General features: G+C 42.9%; 1 long non-coding RNA gene across 2 annotated transcripts in view; it reads left to right on the forward strand.

Moving 5' to 3' along the window:
• Positions 1-20,044, forward strand: part of LOC143434680 (uncharacterized) — a 52,122-nt gene that overhangs the window by 20,160 nt on the left and 11,918 nt on the right. The gene's annotated exons all lie outside the window — the stretch shown is intronic.

A 20,044-nucleotide genomic window follows, 5' to 3' on the forward strand; every position in this document is an offset into this window, starting at 1 on the left:
TCCGAGTACATGGGTAAAACCAGGAGAGCGTCTGTCTCCAGACAAACATGCCATCACCCACTCCAGCTCTTTCTGCACACAGAAATGGAACATAAGGGCTCACACACGTGAGGTCTACCACTGGGCCACATGTCGCGTATCCAGCCCAGTGCATGCTGAACAATGATGCGGTAAAACATGGCTCCTGTGACTTGTTCAAAAAATAAGATTTGACTTTAAAACCTCAAACGCACACAAAGGTATAGTGTGTAAACACGGAGATTTGAAAACCAAAAATGGCCCAAACTCTCAATTTACAGCTAAGTGTTTCCAGGAGGGCAGATTTTGAACATTTTCATGACTGACCCTTGTATATTCTTTTCTACTTACTTGCTTATGCATGTTCGTTTGTTTGTGACAGATGACCCTAGATAGCCCAGGCTATCTCAAACCTAGGATCCTCTTGCCTTTATTTTCCACATACTCAGCTCACAGGTATGAAGCACTATACCCAACCCATCATATTTTCTTTTTAAATCTAATAGAATTCTGCAATGCAATTTGTGTGCAGCTGTATGTGATCTTCGTTGAGTCTAAGAAGACAAAAGGCTTATTTCTGTGTTTTGCTTCTGTAACATTTCAGAAGAATGGAGTGACCTGGGTTTTGGTCATAAAACTGTGGGAAGTTAGCATTGGGGCATCTAACTAGGCCCTCTGTCTTGTTTACTTATTAGTTTAAAAATAGAACCATGCAGGCTTCTGCCCTTGGGTCTCTCTAATGAGCTCTGATTTCTTTTTTTCTTTTCTTTTCTTTTTTTTTCTTGAAGTATCAAGGGAAATTTTCTGGTTTTGTCTTAACCTTTCAATGGCGAGGATTGAGCACAAAAAGGGAAACATAACACATAAAAATGAACAGCATAGTAATGAACGGGAGAAGTATACAGTCACCACTGAGGTCACTAAAAAGGCATCATCAACATGCCACAAGTCTTGTCACCCCACCCCCACCCCCAAATACCACATATCCTCTCTTCCTGCTACCTGCCCAGCAGCCTGACTTCCAGGCCAGTCTCTGCTTTCTCCCCAGACATTATCACTTCCTGGAGTAGACTTCCAACACGGGTTAGTGTCAATGTCTTTATTTTAACTGTGGTATGACTGGAAATGTGTAATATGCAGCCTTCGGTAACTGGTTAATTTCACGATAGCACATTTGAGACAGTTACCATCCATGTGACTGGTCATTTCATGGAGTCTTCACAGTTAAGTAGTTGATCAGAGACTACATCACAATCTGGTGATTCTTCTCTCCAAGGGCATCCAAGTTTCCTGATGTATTTTATTTTCCTTAATTAAAAATGTGGCCATGTGTCTTTTCATATACTGTGGCTCGTCTAGAAATCTTTTGGAATCATGTTTTTTTTTTCTTTTTGTTGTTGCTGCTAGTCTTCGATCACAGTCTCACTCTGCAGCCCAGGCTATCCTTAAACCAATATCTCACCCTGCCCCCTCTTCTACTTTCCATGTGCTAGGAATCCATGCTTGTGACAAACAGAAATATTTTTAAACCTGTCTTTTCTTTTTTATGTTTTAAAACTTAAAGTCTCACTCTATAGCCCAAACTGGCCTCAAACTCAATATTTTTCTACTTAGCCCAGGCTAGCCTTAAACCCATGCTCCTCCTACTTTTATCCCAAGTGCCGGGACTGTATGCTTGAGCCACCATAACCAAGCCAAAATATTTTGAACTATCTTTAAATTTTTTTTTGAGATTTTATTTATTTTAACTTAGTGTATATAAGTGTTTTGTCTGCATGTGCATCTGTGTACCACATTCATGCAGTGTCCAAGGAAGCCAAATTATAGCAGCAGATCCTCTGGGACTGGAGTTATTGACAGTTGTAAGCCATGTCATGTGGGTGCTGGGAACTGAGCCTGGATCCCCTAGAAGAGCAGCCAGTACTCTTAATAGCTGAGCCATCTCTCTGGCCCCTTGAGAGACAGTACTGTGGACAGTGTGTACTATGTACCCTGTATAGGCAACGCCTCAACTCAAGACAGAGAACATTCCAACTACTCCTCTCTTCACGGTCCTTCCTACTTATCCCCACGCCTCCTCACCTCCACGCCAGAAAAACACTTGCTTGGTTTCTAGTGTGAGACATTTGTTTTGCCTCTTGGGAAACCTCAAATAAATGAACCACACATAATATCTGCTCTTCGCTTGACATGAATACCAAATCGGATTTTAAAGATCCCAGAACAAATCCTGGTTTTTCCATTCACCAACTTCCAAGTTTCCCCAAGGGTCAGCATTCCAGAGCCTATAGATTGCCTACCCTGTCAGGAAGATTCCAGATGTTAAAACTAAAACTAAAACTAAAACTAAAACAACCCCATTTTGTTATTTTTGAAATGGTACATACTTACAAACACTAATTTCCAACTCAAAACAGAAATCAGAGACGAACACTCTTTGAGCAACAAGATAATGAGTGATTCTTCATTTCAAAACATTTTTTCTATGTTTCCTCAACTCCCACATTAGCATCAGAGTTTCTGAAATCGAGAGATTTTTTTTTTATAACAAATCAGCACAGGGGTATTTATCAACTCCTATTTTATATCATGTTTCCCAGCCTTATTGAGATAGAATGAAAAGAAAGTTGCACGCATTTAGAGTGTACGGCCTGATGTTTTCATTTATAACACAAGTTGCCACAATTGAGCTACTTAGCATATGTCAACTTACACAGTTATTATTCTCTCAGCATGTGAATGTTTACAATGTAGCCCCACCAAATCTCAAGTGTACAATACAGTTATAAAGGACCATCGCTGTGTGATAAGCTAGCTCTGCAGAGTGCACCCTGCACCTTGGACAAACACTGCTCTTTTCCCCAGTCTCTGCAGCCCCTCCACTACCACCAGTCTCTCTGCCCCCATGACTGTGTCTGCTGCTTTAGCTTCCTTATGGATGTGACTTACCCTACGGAGCAACTTCCACGCTCATCCATCCTTTTGCAGCTTAGGAATTTTTGCTTCATTGTTTGTTCAGTTTGGGTACCATCTTGCTATTATATACAGGCCAGGTTGGCCTCAAACTCAAGACCTTCCTAGTCCAGGTGATGGGACTATCTGCCAGCAATTTCTCTTTTCTAAGACTGAGCAAGTTCTTTTCTTGTTAGCCCTTTAGATGAAAGAATTATGGATTTGATGCTTTTTTTTTTCAGTTAACAGTGTTGAATATGAGTCTGTATAAACTGTGGATAGAATTGTGTTCACTTCTATAGGAAAAACTGTGCAAAGGGGATCTCAGACTGTTGTTTTGTAATTGCAAATTTTTGAAGATTGATTTATTTTATGTGTAGGAACATTATGCCTCCATGTATGTATATGCACCGCGTGTGTACCTGGTACCCACAGTGGTCAGAAGAGGGTGTCAGATTCTCTGGAACTAGAATTATGAATGGTTGTGGGGCCACCCTGTGGGTGCTTTTAACCACTGAGACATCTCTCCAGGTCCTTATTTTTGTAATTTTATAAAAAGTAACTAAACTTGGATAAAAGTGTAGCCCCTGCAGTGCTATCCTGAGGATAAGCCACACTTCCAGGCCAAGGTTATCAAACTGTTCACAGTAAAAATCAAGAGAAGGCCCATGCCGGGCAGTGGTGGTGCACACCTTTAATCCCAGCACTTGGGAGGCAGAGGCAGGCGGACTTCTGAGTTCGTGGCCAGCCTGGTCTACAGAGTGAGTTCCAGGACAGCCAGGACTACACAGAGAAACCCTGCCTCGAACAAAACCAAGAGAGAGAGAGAGAGAGAGAGAGAGAGAGAGAGAGAGAGAGAGAGAGAGAGAAGCCCCATGGCCGTCTTGTTTATATTCCAAAGAGCTAAGCCATAGTAATCAGAGACATCTTTCCACAGGGGTCACAGTACCACATAGCCTCTGACGTGGCATCCTGAATCAGATAGCCCCCTCCTCCAAGTCCATAGTCTGATAGTCTAGAACTTCTACTAGACAGTATCACTTAGAATTGTTTTTATGGCGCTGGGCCTAGGGGTATTCACTTCTAATCCCTGCACTCAAAAGGCTGAGAGAGGAAGCTTGTGAATTCAAGGCCAGCCTGGGCTTCCTGGCAAGACCCGGTCTTAAAGCCAGCCAACAAAATAGACTTTTTAAAATGACAGAAGTAGTAATCACGTGAGGATAATTTGGCCTAAAACAATAGAACAAAATAGCTGGAAGTTGGTGATACCAATCAAGTATTAGCTACTAAATGGAAACGTCGCTCTGTAATTTATGGAGTGTGATTGCTGGCCATCCGCCCATCGGACTCAGTACTGCAAAATGGCAGAGCTGTCAGTGGCTGCAGCGAGTGGGGATGGTGTGGAGAGAGGGAGAACAGAGACACTTAGCGCCATGAACCAAGAGGAAAAGACTTCACAGAAGGGGGGTTGTCCAGGTTTTCCCTCTCCCCATGTCAAAATGTAAGGAAGCACAGCACCAGAAGCCGTTGTCAAGAAGTGATTCTTTAAGAGAATGTCCCTTCCCCCCCACACTCCCCCCAACAAGCTCCAAGTCTGCTCTCTGGGTGAAGTCAGTACAATGAAAGTCAGCACAACCCAGTAGTGGTGAACTGTTACTGGGTGGTTACTATTCACTAGGCACCATTTTTTAGGTCCTTTATAAACACTAATCTTTCATTTCTCATTCTAACCGAATCAGATGAAAGCTATTGCACCCTTATTTAACAGAAAGCCATTTATTTAGTGAACGTGGGCTCTCAGTCATTACGGCATTCTCTCTTTCAATGGCCGGAAAATGACTGCATTTACAGCTGGAATTCTGAGCAATTACAGCAAAAGGAGGCTGAAAATTCTCACCCTCTACTACATCACTCTTGAGAGAAAAGTGATCATTCAAACACACACAGACTGTGTGTAGCTGAACAGAACACTTAAAACATTCATCTTGATCAGGTATACAACCTGAAGGGCTCTAGCAGAACTGAGAGGGAGACTTGCCCTAGACAGAAAGGTCACAGTATTCCCCATTTCCTATAGAAGGCGATAGCCTTCATACTACAATTACCATCTAACTATATCATGCACGTAAAGTCACAATTGAACTAGGAACATGTAGTTTCTTACATAGCATTACCTAGTAGGTTAGCATTAGCCGAAAGGTCCGCTCTTCTAAAGCCCCAAGCCAACAAGCCACATCCAAAGATTATTAAAGTGCAGTATCAGAACCAAGTGGACCAACCCAGACACAGAAGCGAGGCCACTGGAAGAGTTACACCCTCACCCAGCATGCCGCTTCCTACAGGCTTTACTCCTGCTCTGTAGATTCCAACAGGGGAGCCATGGTTCTCTCTTTCTCAAGAGAGAAGCTCAGACTTGTGAAGAACAGTAACTGAGTGCACAGAGCAACAAGTCCTATCGCTAAGCATCCAGGCTCCCTTCCTCCTGGAACTCTGACCTGCTTGGATGACAATTCCTCATTGGAATTATAAGCGACGACGGAATTGACTGGTTTGCCTTACCCTCTGGGAGTTACACATTTTGCAGGTCAGGTTCCAAGCATGAACAAATAAGGAGACAATGCTTTTGGAAATCAGAGAATGTTACAGTGATGTGAGAATAGCTGTCTTTTTGAGCACTCGGGGTATCCCCGGCATACTCAAATCTGCCCACCTATCCACCATTTGCCTATTTATTGTCTGTTATTTGCCAACACACTATTATCTATCTCTTATCTATCTTCTGCCTACTTATTGTCTGTCTTTACTTCCTGGCTCATTCATCCTTCAAACATCCCTGAGAAGGACACATCGGGAGCTCTATTTTACTAATGAGAACCATGAGAGGTTAAGCAGGTTACCAAGGTAACCGTGAGTGATCCTGTGAGTCCAGCACTCACTGCAGCCACGTGAATCAGCCAACACTGGCATTTCACAGGCTATGCTTGGTGACACATGCTGGGGACGGTTACCTCTCTTCCTCTCTTCTCCTGCCAACTCTCGACACCTAGGTTATCTCTGTGTTGAAATCTTCCTTTTGATGCAGGAAATCCAATAGGCCTTTTGAGGCTTACTGTTCTGCTGCTTTATAAAGGGCTTGCTTTCAGTGTGTTTGTTTTCCAGCCTTCAGCTAAGAAGGATCAGCAAACCAAAAAAAAAAAAAAAGGGGGGGCGTTTCCTGGGGCTCAGGTGGGGCACAGAATTTAAGAAAATCAAACATCTTGCTGGCTGGAGAGAAGGCTCAGCCGGTAACGACATTAGCCACACAAGTCTGACAACTTGAGTTCCATTCCCAGAACCCATGTAAAAAAACAGATGTGGCAGCACACATCTGTAATCCCAGCAGCACTCCTGTAGCAGGATGGGAGGTAAGAGTCGGGAAAAGCATCGGGAAGCCCAAGAGTAGCGAGCCTGGATTATACAGCCCAGCAACAGAAGCAAGATCCTGCCTCAGCAAGGTAGAAGGAAGGCAAGTACCTCAGGTTTCAGTCTCTGACCTTCACTCCCATGTGGTATGCCAGTTCTCTCTCCCTCTTCTCCCCCCTCCCCTCCCCCTCCCCCTCCATCCCCCCTCTCCCCTTCTACCTTCCTCCTCCCCCTCCCCCTCCCCTCCCACCTCCCCCTTTTCCTCTCCCTCTCCGTCTTTCTCCTCCCCATCTGTCTCTCTTGGTTGCATGTACATTCATGCACGTGCACACACACACACACACACACACACACACACACACACACACATGCGCGCGCGCACACACACATATACACACACAAAAGAAAGAGTATTTCACTAATTTTAGGAATCAAAATTAGGGCCCAAGTACTTCAATCAAATTAACCCAAAATCCATCTAAAAAGAAAACAAAAAGTCCATGCTTTAAATGAGGGACCCAAACCTATATTCATATAACCCCTCCCCCACCCTCACTGTGACCCTTGCTCTGTGGAGGCTGCCCAGATTTAATTTTTTTTTAACATATTATCTAACACACAGCTTTTGCATCAATTTCACTTTTCTGTTTCAAAATGTTACTTGCATATTACTGCATTTATTTCTTGCATGTGTATGTGTCAGTGTCACCGCACACATGTAGAAGTCAGAGGGCAGCTTGCAAAGTCAGTTCTTTTCTTCCACCATCTGGGTGATGGGTCTTCAACTCAAGTCTTCAGGGCTCGGCCGCAAAAGCTTTTATTCTCTGAGCCATCTTGCTGGCCCTAATTTCACTTTTCTTAAGATATATCATTTATTGTGTTGACATATTCTGGTATCCCATGATGTTATTATGCCCAAAGCCTCACCTTGTCCCAGTCCCAGACTGGGTACATAAAGGACAGAGTTGCACACAGTAGGCCTGGTTTTCCTGTGCCACTTTTCCATGTGCTGTCCTCCCACCTCCTCTAGTAGACTGTTCTGTGTCCCCACCAAAAAGGTGCACATCAGTTCATAGCTGAGCAGTCCTTGAGTGTACCGACAGGGAGGTAGTAAAAGGGAGGGGTCCTCCACCTTGGGGGTGCATGTGTGTATGTATGTATATAGCAGGGTACCATGTGTACCTGTGCATACCTGCACACGTGTACCCCCAAACACCATTTAAACCTCAAGCATCAGTTAGTATGAACCTAGTCTTCAAATAAAAAGATGAGCCCAATGAAGACACAGACAGAAGCCAGATGATGGAGAAAGATGCAGACTGACTCCCCTTTCTCTGAGCGCTCTGCAGAACCCTTAGAATTGCTCGAGATCAATTTTGAAGACCCGGGGCAACCATTTTGATAGCCTGGGATGCAGCGATATGAAGAAGCCAACATGGCTGCTTGGGTTACTGTTTCTCATCTCTCTTCAGGCATCTGCCAGCCAGCTGGTTGCCTGGGCTCAGGGCCATCCTATCACCACTGTAACAAGCGAGGCAGGGCTGCTTGATCCAAGTGCTATTTCTGGCCTCCAGGTTCTAAGAGGAATGTGCAGCTCCCACCTGTGCTCACCTGGAAGACATTCCTACAAATCCCCAGCCCTCTGGATGGATGTGTCTCTCCAGTTGGGTTTTAGGCGTGTGGCAGTGGCCAGCATCTTGCACAGGGTATGCTTCATTCACAAGAGTAGAATATTGAAGTGCTTTGTGCAGGAATACCCTCGGGCATCCTAGCCTGACAAAGATCACTCTCTATGGGACAGTGACTTCCTGGTTTCCACCCAGGAACAGATGTGCTTTATCTTTTCTTAGGCAGTGTTGATTGCTTTTGCCATAAGCTAAACCCAGCTAATCAAAAACCCTCAGCTCAGTTATGAGACCTCTGCCAGCCTCAGGCTGATGCAGAGAGGGAGGCAGCAGGTATACATTGCAATCAGCATGAGTGGGATTGGCTCTGCTTCTGAACCCATCAGTGCCACAGAATCGGCTGCGTTCCCGTTTCCTGTGGGGAGGCTGATTTGAGCCTTGCTGATGTGTAGCTTCCATTGCCTCTTCTCATTTATTCTCAAATACAGCATCTTTAATTCCTTTCCTCACAATGGACCGCATTTTATACCAAGCTAATGCGTGAATAACCGACTCAACACTGAGAACATCTTGCTTTTGCTTCTCCTGAGCCCATTTCCAGGCTTGTTGGTGAAGAAAGCTGTTTTTTCCTCCCATTGGGCGTTTAAAGGGTATGTGCTGAGATGGTTCCTCGTGGCTGTTGTCTTACTGAAGTTTGGGGTAGTCGGCTCTTTAACCACAAAGTAACAGAAACCAGCTTGTGCTGGTTGTAGCTACTGAGGGGATTTGTCACAGGATAAAGGAACATGTTGGGGAAGCCAGGAGAGGAATCTGACCAACTCTGGGAAGGCACTGGGCTCTGTGTGCTGTCCAGGCATCTCTCTGCCACAGCCTGTCCTTCCTTTTGCCCATGTGGGCACTGTTTTTTTCCTGTGTGCTCACTGGCATTTACTGCCTGTCTGCAAGGAGAAATGTCACTGTCACTCAAAGAGCAGCACTCATCACTACCACTCAAGACTTGCTAGAATTTTCCAGTACCGGTTGTCAGGTCTGACTGGCCAGACCCTATCTGCAATAGGTAACAGCAGTGGCTAGAGGTTCAGAGGCTGCCCATGCCAACACATGTTCCAGATTTGACTCTTGTTTGAAAATTCAGACTTTGTCTCCACCCTGCCTGGAACTCTGAAATAAAGTTCAAGAGATTCTCACAATACCTTAGGTAATACCCACTGTACAGTATCACTGAGTCTTTCAACTGAGACCCAAGAGACACTGCTCTTTCAGTTGCAGATGATGTTTGTTACAGGGCCATGAGCAACCCAGTTGATTGCAGACATGTACATTAGTGGGAACCCATTTCTCAGAGCCCTGGCTGTAAAACCAGTTTAGTAGGCATGTGGGAAGCCAGCTCAGAGTTGGAGCTAAGGTTCCTAACTCATAAAGGCTTCATGGTTCAGACTCCTGAGGCCAGAGTTCAAGAACAGGTCTCACCAAGTGAATTTGGCTCCTTGTCAGCCAAGCAGATGACGCAGATGTGGGTCACCCTCAGAGTCCTGACAGGTTCAGAATCACAAGGGAGACAGGCAGCCTCCCTTCCCCTGGGAAAATACTACAGTAGAGAATCCAGTTGTGTTCACCTTTCCATGTTTCAATTTCATCAAGATGCTAGGTAAACTATTTTCTTTTTACAGTGTTTATTTGCTTGTTCCTCACGATTTAGTTTATATTTCTATTCAAAAGTTGCCCTCCTGACAACCTGGCCTATCAGTCATTGCTTCTGTCTCTCTAATGTCCCGAGTACTTAGCGCCACAACCATAATCCTTACCTAATCATCACCACGTGGAGGTGGCTATTTGGTAACTAAGTCTGCTTGAAAACGGGCCAGCAGGGACTTCACTTCTACTGTGAATGGATGTAGCAGATATGTCTGCTAACCCGCCCACTGGCTTCCTTCCTGTCCCTCACCTTCCCCCTTATTCCCACAGCCAAAGTCCCTTTGATTTTTGTCAATAAGCCTGACTCCATTCCAGAGTTCAGGATCATCCACTCTCACAGATAACTTAAGAAACTCAAGACTCATAATCCTGAATCTAGTATGCCATGCTCTATGGGACAGCCTTCAGTACCAGAATGAATTCTGAAGCTGTCTGTGTTCTACTCTGAGATACTCTCATTAAATCAGCAATCATTCCCTGGGCATGATTCAGATGTTAGCTCATTCACCTCCCACAATAACCCTATTAAGTTCTGTAGGAAAACTGGGAGTTCAGAAAGATTAAGTAGCTTGCTGAGGCCACACCGCTGGTGACAAGATAAAAATGTAGCCCTGATCCCATCATGCTCTTAAATACTTCGCTGCTTTTAAGTTGGCCCTGAAACCTGCTTTTCATTGCACACTCTCCTGCCTTAACTTTCTCAAGTAGAATAAGATATTCAGTAAATAGTTGAATATAAACAATCCAATTATTATTACATGATATTGGACCAAATATTGGTAAAGTAAAAAAAACAACCCCCCCAAACCAACTAATCAGAATTATGCACCCCTTCACGTTCAAGATCGTTTAAGAACCAGACGTCTGAAGAGGTGACACACACTTGGGAAGCCAGGGCAGGAGGATCAGCATGAATTTGAAGTCAATGTGTTTTAAAGTCAACCTGGGCTACGTTAACAAGCCCTTGTTTCAAAAGCAAGAACAAAGATGGGATGTACTTAAACATAGGACAAATAAAAACACAACTCACTCACTACAGAGGGCAGCATCCAAGCAATTACTGCAAACTGGTGCAGAGCCTTGTGCAGACCATGCCACCCAGGCAAAGATGAGCCAGCACAGGATAACTTAAGCAGGTTCAGGTACAGCTCTTGGAAACACACTCAGAGCTAACAGACTCTCAGTCTAGGTGCAAAGTGGAATCACACCTAGGCTTTCTGCCCTCAGACGTCCACGCTATGGAAAGGGATGTGCCAGCGTTTGAAAAAGAACAGAGGCCTGGCAGGTTGGAGCAGGAGTGATGTAAGCCAACCCTACTTTAACTGTGTGTGTGTGTTGCTGGGAAAAAGGGCAGAGGGGGAGGGAAGACGCCTGAGTTGTTTCTTTATGCACTGACCCCAAGGTGACACAACTAGTAACCCCAGTGAACTATCCAAGAAGCTAATGGGAAAATTTCCAGAACATCCAAGATCAGGGCGACTGATTTTAGAAAGCTTTTGCCAAGAGGTGCAAGATAATCTAGGGCATCAGCAGGACAAACGGGCAAGGTGAGGACTCGAGCTTCAGGAAGCACACGCTGTGTGCATGATCAGATTCTTCCTCCGCTTGTAGAGATCTCTGCCTTGAGACATTCCTAATGCAGTGGTTCTCAGACCTGTGGGTTACAACCCCTCCAGGGCCAACCGACTTTTTCACAGGGATCACCTAAGACCATCAGAAAACAAATATCTACACCATGATTCATAATAGTAGCTATGATGTAGCAATGAAAATAATTTTATGGTTGGAGGTCACCCCCCACATGAAGAACTGTTCAAGGGTCGCAGCATTAGGAAGGCTGAGAAGCTCTGCCCTAGAGCTTCTTTTTCCTTTTGAACTCCCCAAGCCTGGTGACTGGGATAAGTGACTTTGGCAGGGTCATAAAAACATGTAACAGTAGATATGATTTCTGAATAACTGACTCAAGACTAAGAACCTGCGAATGGACAGATGGCTCAGGAGTTGGATGCTTGCTGTTCTTGCAGAGGACCTGAGTTTGGTTCCCAGTAATTATGACAGGCAGCTCATGACCACCTGTAGCTCCAGGGGATCTGACACGATGCATGCATGCACGCACATGCGCGTGTGTATACACACACACACACACACACACACACACACACACACACACACACAGGACTTTAACAAGGTTAAAAACCTGTGCTTTCTAAGCATAAAGTCCTTTTATTACCAATTTTCATATCTGAGCAATGAACCATATAATATTCCAAATTAGCACATTGAACTTTTCCAATACTTCATTTTAAGAGGCTCCACTTCCTTCTTGCCTCTCAGATCACCAACTGGTAAAGCTACAAGAGTTGCCTGAAGTAAACTATGTAAGAGTTAATGGATTATGACTTAAAGTGTCTTTATTAAATTTTACCTGTCTCTCCTGAATTTGAATCAATGTAATGTTTGGAGGTCCCACTGCCCTCACTACACAGAATAGATGAAAGCTACTTTGTTCTTCATATATTTCAGGCAAGGCAGCAAGAGTGTAGCTTAGTTCCCAGTAATGGAGAGTTATTCTGCTCCATTATTGCTGGTGTGCCTGGTTTCCAGACAGCTCAGGACTGAATACACTTCCGATTGAGGCAAGGCAAATGCTCACAGGTAGACATGCCTGACATCAGATGAAAGACACTCAAAGGCTGGCATTGGCTGGTGAACAAACATGGCATTCAGAAGGCCAGGGCAGGCTTGCTTCCCAATCCACTGAGACTCTCTTCACCTATTTTACCTGTGTACACTAAAGAAGTTCTCAGTAAGAGCTTTTATTTATGAAAAAAAAAAAAAAAAAAAAAAAAACACGACCAAAACAAGCAAGCAAGCAAGCAAACAAACAAACCCATTTTCTGAACACATATTAAGAACTAGAAATTCAGAACCAGATATGGTGGCACATGCACATCCCAGCACTAGGGAGGCAGAAGCAGGTGGATCACTGTGAGTTCCAGGATAGTCAGGACTGTTACACAGAGAAATCTTGTCTTGAAAAAACAAATACACACACACACACACACACACACACACACACACACAAAGAGAGAGAAAGAAAGAAAGAAAGAAAGAAAGAAAGAAAGAAAGAAAGAAAGAAAGAAAGGAAGGAAGGAAGGAAGGAAAGGAAGGAAGGAAGGAAGGAAGGAAGGAAGGAAGGAAGGAAGGAAGGAAGGAAAAGGGAGGGAAGGAAGGGAGGAAGAGAAGGAACTAGAAACAACACTGTACTAAAAAGTCTCCCTGTAAGGAGATGTCTAACTGTAGGAGTGCCGAGTCATCTTCTACAATTATCCCTTGGAAGGATAATCATAAAGGAATTTTACTCTGTATTCCCAATTTTTGTATATATTTTTTCAACTGGGGAACCTAAAACACACACACATGCAGAAATCTGTCTACAAAACCCAGGACACACCACTCACGTCCATTCACTCCAGCACAGACCCGAGGCATTAATATTTTTCCAGGAAGGTTGGGAGCTCTGACAGTTTCACAGACATTTGCCTCATCTAAGCATTTTACCAGCGTACTGGGGAGACCGCCTCGGGTGCCTGAGAGATTTACTCTGCAAGTATGAAAGTCTGAGGCCTAATCTCCAACACCTACATAAAATGTTGGGTATGGCTTCATGTTCCAGTGAGATGTCTTGCCATGTCCTTTACATACAGGAGAGCACAAGGACACACACACACACACACACACACACACACACACACACACACACACACACTTCTTTTAGTAAGAGGAATTAGAAATAAGGATTGGGGATTTGTTGGGATGTTTAAAATGTAGATATGTAGAAAAATAGAACAAAAGAAATTATAATTTTTAAATTATATATATATATATGTAATTTAAAAATAAATATATATATATATATATATATATATATATATATATATATTTTAACAAGTTGGCCACTTCCATTTCTAAGAACCTTACTAAGAAACACACCTTAGTTTTTTGTTTGCTTGCTGCTTTAAATAGGGTCTTGCTATGTAGCCCTGGCTGGCCTGATACTTGCTACAGCATACACTGTTGTCAATTCATGGCAATTGAGTGCCTGTCTTAGCCTCCTTGCACTTGGATGGCCGACGTGCCATCATACTGTTGTTAAGCGTATCACCCTTTTGTATGTGTACTCACATGTATGTGATTGTGATATGTGTTCTTATGTGTACAGAGGCCAGGGTCAGAGTGACTTTGGGTGTTGTCACTTGAAGGCTGGTGTTGCCCTCAACTTCTTCTTATTGAGATTGGGTCTCAGTGACCTGGAACCTGACAAACAGGCTAGAATGCTGGCTGGCCAGAGATCTCAGGAATGGTCCTACTCCCCATCCCCAGTGCTGACATTTACAGGCACGTGTCTAACTTATCTTACTGGGGAACGTACTTAGGTCCTCCACAGCACTTTGCCATCTGAGCCATCTCTCCAGCCCCAACTTCTTTATTTTCTGTAAAATTATATTTGCTTATTATGTGTGTCAGGGTTGCTAGTGTGTCACGGCACTCATGTGGAGGACTTCCAGGAGGTGGTTTTCTGTTTCCTCCTTGTGCCCTGGAAAACAAACTCAAGCTTGGCAACCTTTATGAGTCACTCTTGGTGATGCCCCATCAGCCAGGCGGCAGACATCTAGAAGAAATACCGAGTTTTACTTAAATAAAATTGTCAACTATTTAAAAACTGACCAGGGTCCATGAGATGGTTCAGTAGGCAAAGGCACTTGTTACCAAGCCTGATAACCTGAGTTTGATCTCTGGGTCCCCACATGGTGCAGGGAGAGAAATGGTTCCTCCATATTGTCCCCTGACTGGCATACTTCATGTAACTCCACTGCAATATAAATAAAAATAATAAAAGCATTTCAAACAATGTCCAGTACAATTAAAGGCACAATTAATGGTAGGCCTTTAAAAAACAAAATCAAAACTTGTTCTTAATGGTCCAGGACACATCCACATGAACATGGGCAGGACAAATTGGACCTGGATGGTTATAAAAAATAATGAGACAGGAAGCTGGGTGGGGCTGAGGCAGTGGGGATGGGTCCTGGAGTTAGGAGATGTTGCCAGGTGAATATGATCAAAATACATTGTGTGAACGTATGAAATCCTCAAAGAATAAAATAAGTCATGTAAAATTCTTAGAATAAGGACTAAAACAGTACCTTTGGACCATCAAAACTATGGTCCATTTTCATTGTAGCATGGCATACTTTTCTAGACTATCAAAATTTTCATGATGAACTGAATAAAATCTATACACAAACTGTTTCTGAGTCATACTGTAAAGTATTTTCCCCACTACAAATACCAGTTTCCTTATTACTCTTAGAACATGATTACCATCTACTAGCAGAAAACAAATGAGGCCAGTGTCAGGTCAGTTTGCTTCTAGCAGTACAGAGCATTCAGTTACTTCCCAATTCTCCCAAACATCTCAGTTCAAAACATGTACTTTAATGGGAGAAAAAAAAAAAAAAAAAAGCCCCTCTACTTGCGAACACATGACAATTTCTTCCAAAGCAACAACTTGTTACAACTTAGAGAAACAAAACACTGAGTCTTATCTGGTAAATCTACCCGAGTTTAATCCTCACTGCTTTGTATAACTCCTTTTAAAAGATTAAAACTTTACACGGATGAGTGTTTTGTCTGCAAGTATGTATGTGTTCCGAACTTGTGCTTGGAACCTTAGGTCAGAAAAGTCCATTGAGTACCCTGGACCTGGAGTCATCGATAGCTGTGAACAGCATGTGGGTCCTGAGACTCAAAATCAGGTCCTTTGCAAAAGTACTCTTAACTCCTGCTCCTTTGAATAACATTTGTATGATAAAATTATGATAATAATTTGTATGATAATGCTTGATGGTTTTCATGTCTTTTGAATTCATTAGCATTTAATTCACGTCAGCTTTTCTGACAAAATCAGTCTGATTTGGTTGAGTTCATGATAGTTATTTCACTTGATCTTGTTATGTGATGGATATTTGCTATACATAAAGTCAGAACTACATAGTATTGTAAAAATAATTTGAAGCCCTAAGGACTAGTAGGTCCAATTAATAAGCACTTAAGCACTGGTACAATTATTTGGATTTGCATTCCTAAATATATAATTCTACATAACAAATACTTCTAATAGTCATATAACCTATAACTAATTGTTTTCAACAAGAGACCAAGAAGCTAACCATTGTTAGCTGATGTCTTCTTAAAATCCAAGTTCTGTAGATAGATCACAATGTAATCTTTGGCATCAGATTTAAGAAACTGAATAAAACGGTCCCTAAAGTTACTTCGATTCCTCCTCCTCTTTATGTAGGTGCTATATTCACACTTATATGGATACAAGTCTTAAAAATTAGTCATAGGTGCTCTTTCATGGATATAGATTAGTAGTAGAATACTTGACTGAAGTTATGCATGAGACTTTGAGTCCAGTCCCCAGAACCCCCAAAAAGGATTATTCCACATTTTACATTACCTTAACATCAAAAACTTTAAGTACTTCTGTGGCTTTCAAGCACAGAAGTATGCAGTAGAATGCAAGGGAAGAATCAACTGACAATGGGAATGGCTGCTGCCCTCCAGCCCAGCCACCATCAGACACAGGAGCTGAGCACTAGTGACAGCGACAGTACAGAGACTCCTTAGGTCTTCTCAAGTGGAGGGAATGGTCAACTCGTTTCACTGCTTTTACCCCTCATGACAGCATCATGTGAAATGTTTCCTTCATTTGCACCAAGATACTACATTTCCATCAATCTTTTGAGCCCAACGTGGGCATTTTAGTGGTTTTACTGTATTAGAAGATCTTGAAAGGGCAGGCAAAATAACTATAATTGAAGAAAAAAGATATACTTTAAAATCTTGTTTTATTTGGGAGTGTATGCATATATCTATGCATGTAAATGCAGTTACCCATGAAAGTCAGAAGTGGTGTCAGATTCCTTAAGGTATATCACAGGCATTTTACAAGCATTTGTAGGCTACCCAACATGGTTGCTACCCTTACCACTAAGCCATTTCTCCAGCCCCTCTCTATGCATTTTCTATATGGATATGTTATTAAGTTCTATACCATTTAGAGTGCATCACCCATAAGCAATGATGACTATTTTAAAATGTGAGTATTTATACTAAGGTGGATATTCTATCCATTGACATCAACAAACCAGGGAAACTTAATGTGCAGTGGAACCAGGTGAGGTAGCTTACATGTTTAATCCCATCAACAAACAAGAAACAGAGGCAGGTGGATTTCCAGAAAGTCCAAGGCCATTCTGACCTACAGAGCAAGTTCAAGGCCAGTCAGGACTGCATAGTGAGGTCCTGACTCAAATCAAACCAAACTAAAAATGTGCAATGGAATTAGCTTCCTTCTCAATTTTTAAAAAGTATTTATGCAAACAAAAAAAGTTAATTACTGCTCTAAAACAAAAGGCAAGCAATGAATGACCTTTTCAAGGTCAACAATACTTGGAGAGTTTTTAAAACTAGCAATGCAGACAGACTAGGCATAAGCTTAGCATTTGTTTGCTTCTTCTGGCACCTAGAGGGGAAGCCAAGTATTGACAAGATTAAACATTTCTGACGTTGAGATTCAGGGTTCACAGAAACAAGAAAATGGAAACTCTATCCAGGCTTCCACTCTTTCTTCAGATTAATTAGGACATAAGCCACCAACTTTTCCAGTTCAGGAAGAAATACAGACCTTAAGGAATATATTTCACCATGCCTATTCTCAAGGATACATTATATGTTAGAGTCTGAGGACACAATACCCAAGAACCTAGATGAACCTTGGTAGCATCAAAACACCTTGGTGGGCACAGAAAACATACCAGAAGACATTTACAGTCAGGGTAGGCTCCTAAGACCAGGCTCAAAGTAGGTTCCTAAAAGCCAAAGCAAGAGACCAAGCTTGATGGACTGACTACTTCCTGGGGACAAAAGTAGGAGCGAATCATGATTAGCCCAGGGTAGATAGCCACTTTCAAACCTGGAAAATGTAAGAAAGCAGACTGGAGGGTTTAAATGCCAGACTTGACTTTTATCTTGTAAAAAGTGTAAGCTTCTGAGACATAGTGCAGAGCAACACTTTAGACAGATCTATGAGGAACAGGTTGGGATGGACAGTGTCTCTTAGTTAGCTTCAGCTGTCAGCTTACACAGCCCACAGATATGAGAGATTTTCAATGGGAAAAATGTCTCCACAGATTGGCCTGTGGGCATCTCTGAAGCATTTCCTCACCTGGTAACTGATGTGGGAGGGTGCAGCCCACTGTGGCAATGATACCATTAAGCAGCGTTCCAAGCTCCCTGCCTGTTTGAGTTCCTGCACTGCCTAAGATAAATACCTCCCTCACCTCCCCATTGACTTTGGCAGTGGTGTTTATCACAACAACAGAGAAATCAAACCAGAACACAACACTGGTTTGAATAGCCCATAGCTCATGTCTTGGAAACACCACAAATACCTATGTTGATGGTATTGAGAGGTAGAGACTTTGGGGGGTAACTGAGGTCACGAGGTTAGAAGGGTGGGCCCTTGTGATGAAATTAGTAGTTTTATGGGTGGAGAAATCAAAGCTAGTGTGCTCTTACATTTTCTTGCCACCATTTTCTCTACATCGTTGTTGGCAAGAAGATCCTTACCAAAGGCATTGGCCTTTCCAGCCTTCAAAACATGGAAAAACCTACCTGTTCTTTATGACGGCCCAGTGTGGTACACTGTGTCAACATCATAAAAGGGACTAAGATAATGAGACAAAGGCCAATTAAACTCAGTGATGGTTGAGAACGTGCTATGCTAAGAATGTATACTAGAGCAGGAGAAAGACCACAAGTCCTGACAGTATTTCAGGACTAAAGTAAAGTGGCCTCACTGTCAAAGATAAATCAATGAGGAAAACAAACCCAAGTTCAAAGGAGTAGTGATTAAACAAGCAAGAAAAGCCCCCAGCTCTGGACAGCAACACTGCATAGCAAGCTTATAGACTTATTTTGTTCTCGTGATCAATCAGGAAAAAACTTGCATTGAAATTGTTATTAATCATTGTGCATGAGGGACAAAGAGTGGAGCAGAGACTGAAGGAAAGGCCATCCAGAGACTGCTCCACCTAGGGATCCAACCCATCTGCAGACACCAAACCCAAACACTACTGCTGATTCCAAGAAGCACCTGCTAACAGGAGCCTGGCTGTCCCAAGAGGCTCTGCCAGTGTCTAACCAATATAGATGCTGATACTCACAGCCAACTAATGGACTGAGCATGGAGACCCCAGTGGAGGAGTTACAGGGAAAACTAAAGGAGCTGAAGGAGATTGCAACCCCATAGAAAGAACAACAAAACCAACCAACCAGACCCTCCTAGAGCTCCCAGGGACTAAACCACCAACCAAAGGGTACATATGGAGGGACCCATGGCTCCAGCTGCATATCTGGCATCAATGAGAGGGGAGGCCCTTGGTCCTGTGAAGGCTCGATGCCCCAGCATAGGGGAATGCTAGAGTGGTGAGGTAGGAGTGAGGCAGCCTCATAGAAGCAGGGGGAGGGGAATGGGGTGAGGGGTTTGCAGAGGGGAAACTGGGAAGGGGGATAACATTTGAAATGTAAATAAATAAACCAATAAAAATAAATAAATAAAAATACAGCAGCTTATCTGTAACTCTAGTTCCAGTGAATCTAAGTCCTTCTGGCATCTGAAGGCACTCCAAAACAATCTTTAAAAAAGAAATGTATTTGTGCAGAACACAAGCAGACATCTTCCCCCAACAATACCGCATATAGCTTTTCAGACAGCATTTACCTAGGTGTTTATAAGATGAAGTATCCAGAGATGACTTCAAGTATAAGAAAATGCAGGCTCCATGGCACTATGACAACAAGCTGTGGAGTCATGGCAATTAGGTATCCATAGGGATGACAGCACCCTATCCCCAAGTCTCAAGCCTTTTAGCCTGTTTTAGTAAACACATGACACCAACATTCCTCCCAAATACTGGAGTCCCTTTTTTTTAAAAAAAACAAAAATCCTTTTCCTCGCCCATTTGTTTCTCCCAAGACTCTGAGCTTGTTACACTTTCAGTTAAATTATTCCAACAGTACTCAATGTAACTACTACTGTACTATAGCATTCTGATTTAGGGTTCTCATACTATTAGAGTGTTTTGTTTTTTTTAAACCCATGGAGTTTAATGACGCTTTTAATCAGAAAGAGGTCAACAACTTTCTATAGAGGACTAGGCAGATCGCAGACAAGGTTTCTAGAGTGAACATTCACCTCTGCTGCTGCAGCACAAACACAG

The sequence above is a fragment of the Arvicanthis niloticus genome, chromosome 16, assembly GCF_011762505.2.
Source record: "Arvicanthis niloticus isolate mArvNil1 chromosome 16, mArvNil1.pat.X, whole genome shotgun sequence".
NCBI classification, from domain to species: domain Eukaryota; kingdom Metazoa; phylum Chordata; class Mammalia; order Rodentia; family Muridae; genus Arvicanthis; species Arvicanthis niloticus.